The following is a 2,915-nucleotide window of genomic DNA, read 5'->3' as shown; positions in this document are numbered from 1 at the left end:
TGAAGGCTAAGATGAATGAAACAAATTGTACCAAGAGCTTTTATGAACCAGTTCTATGCTATAACAAACCCTTTTAGCAAGCACAGCAGAAGGAGAACCACTGTTACCGTTATAATAGCAAGTCCTATGTGGTCATGATGAATGATGTCGGGTAAACGTTAGCCACTACTTCACTCTGTAAATACCCCAGCAGTTTATCTCATAAGTCAGTCAGTCAGATGGATTGATGGTGTACATGACGTTCACACTCAATTCCCTGATTGCAGCAAAGTAAAATCAGGCACAAGTATGTTGTAGATCTCCTGAATGCTACAGACAACAACAGTCACTACTAATCACCAGTCATGGAGTTCAACACAACAGTCTGCCTCTGTAGCTGATGGGAGGACCTGGGGCCTTTCTGTCTCACTAGGATCATGACTCCATCATTCCTGATCCTGGCAGACTGAATAGGGCCTACCTGGATGGAAGGTCAATATCATTGAACTTCATGGCTACATGGCAACGATCATGGAGGTACAATGGATGGCAAGAGGGAGAGTGAGCAGGAAGGGACAGAGAGAGCACTTCCGAAGTCAGCATGCGTAAGTTCAATACACACACCAGTGTCACTCACTGCTGCTGCGTTATAGTACAGCCAGAGCCAAGGCCACCACAAGTGGTGAACCACAGATGTAGCAGCTGGCTGCAATGGTGTGTGTGGTGTCAGCTGCCACAAGCAAGCTGAAGGCTGCTTATGATGTGATTCCTCAGTAGGCACTGACAGATGATACCAACCACAAGTCAAGATGCTAACCGTACTTTTACAGAAATAAATAACTAATTCAGGATCTTCATTCACTGCACCTACCAGTAACCACAAGTCACTACCATCCTTCTGGGGAAAACTGGTAAGGAGCGAACTGGGAGAGTGCCTACTGACACGAAACCAACTCTACTTGTGTCCTCCCAATAATCACCTCTTGTAACAACATTGGTAGCAACCACTCCCAGGATAGCCACACATCCCGCAGAGATGCTGCCAACAACCTCTGTACAAAATGATACTCAGCCTGAATTCTGCGAGTAATAATAGATTGTCAATGTACTTGCACGTAGGAAGTAAAAGTTAAGTAATGGTTCCCTGCTTTGTAGAAATAAAGTGTTACATTAATCTTTGAGTTTAATGTACAGATATTTTTGGATTCCTACTAGCAGCCATCGGAACTTCTATCCTTCCCTGTTTGTGCTGGTGCTGAAACCCATAGTAGCCAACACAACAGTGACATATGCAGTTGGCCAACATGAGTCAATGAATCAGCCATGTGTAGAGCATAACTCCAAAGGTAATGGAAAATAGGCAGCATTTGTTTGATTTTTGTCCACATTAGAAATTAAGTATGAATTATATGTTTTATGCTTATTCATTACAAAATACTGAAAAAGTCCACATGTTCACTAGATAAATTTTAGCTTAACATCAAGAAAATGTATCGAGATTGTCTACAGTACCACAGCAGTCTTCCCTCTACATTTATTTTAACAAAAATGAGAAGTAAACTAGAAATTCAAGATAATTTTAATATCTGCAATGTTTTTTGTGTCTATGAAAAGTTCAGTTTTTTGGGGGTATTTGGAGTTTCTCAATATTCCCATTCAAGTATAGAAAAGTGACACTTCACTTTACAGAAAATACTACATTTAGGTCATGTGATTAGTTGTGAGAGACTCTGAATTGACTTCAGATTAGAAAAACCTATACAGGATTTTCCAACACCACGTACAGACCAGGAGTTAAAATCTTTGTGGTCCTAGCAAATTATTAAAGAAACTTTGTTCTGAAATTTGTGGGCTCAGCATGACCTCTCACTCAGCTATTGAAAAAAGGAGTAAAGTTTCATTGTGAAGTTAAGTTTAGTAAACTGAAAGAATTCTTGACAACTGGTCCACAGTTGTTTTTTATTTCATTTTATGAGAGAAAACTCATGTTGCCAAGCAATGCAAACTATCATGTGCTTGGCTGTGTCCTCAGTCAAGAAGTAGATAGAGCAGAGCAACCAGTGGCCTATGTGTCACATTTGATGGAAAAAAAAAAAAAAAAAAGAAAACACTCTACAACAGAGAAGGAAATGCTGAGTCTCATATACGGCATGACATACTTTCAGTGTTATTTATATGATAGAAAATTCAGGGCAAAAACGTATCATGCAGCATTAAAGTGGCCGTTAGAGTTGAAAAGTCCATCAAGCAGGTTAATGTGTTGAGCGCAGAAACTCAGAGAGCTTAAATTTGAGGGCATCCATCGATGAACAGGAGTACGAAGGAATGGGGATGACCTCATTTAAAAGGTTTGTGTGTTACAAAAATTGTGTCACACTACTACAAAGTGTTAGAAATCACAAGCAGCTGACAAGGACTGTAAGCTGTCTGCAATGCAGTCACAGTCCATTGTGCATGATAGAGTGTTATGTAAGTAATCAAAACTCAGACCTTGCATTGTGGTTCCAGTTATGCTGCAGAAAGAAGTATTGAGACAAGCACTTGAAGTGCTAGTAGTCCATGGAGGTTGAAGAAACACAGAACAACATGTAACCAAACAGTATTGGTGGCAAACATATGACCAGGATTTAGAGAGAACTGTGTACCTTGTGGACAACATGCAGAAATATGGCATCACCATACTTCACTGCAAAGATTATCAGAGACTAATAAACTCCGTATGAACACCTTAGGTTGTTTTCAGCAAACACTGGCAGGGAATTACCATATGCTGACAATAATAGATCATTTTTCATGATGCATGGGAATGGGCAGTGCCTCAGGTCATGGTGATTAATTAGTTTTTGAAGTTTGATGTTCTAGAGAATTGATTATGGATCAAGGCACCAATTTCATGTTGGAGTTACTGAAGCAGCTGTGTCATTTATTGCATATCC

The sequence above is a fragment of the Schistocerca nitens genome, chromosome 4, assembly GCF_023898315.1.
Source record: "Schistocerca nitens isolate TAMUIC-IGC-003100 chromosome 4, iqSchNite1.1, whole genome shotgun sequence".
Classification (NCBI taxonomy): Eukaryota; Metazoa; Arthropoda; class Insecta; order Orthoptera; family Acrididae; genus Schistocerca; species Schistocerca nitens.
This window is presented reverse-complemented; position numbering follows the sequence as displayed.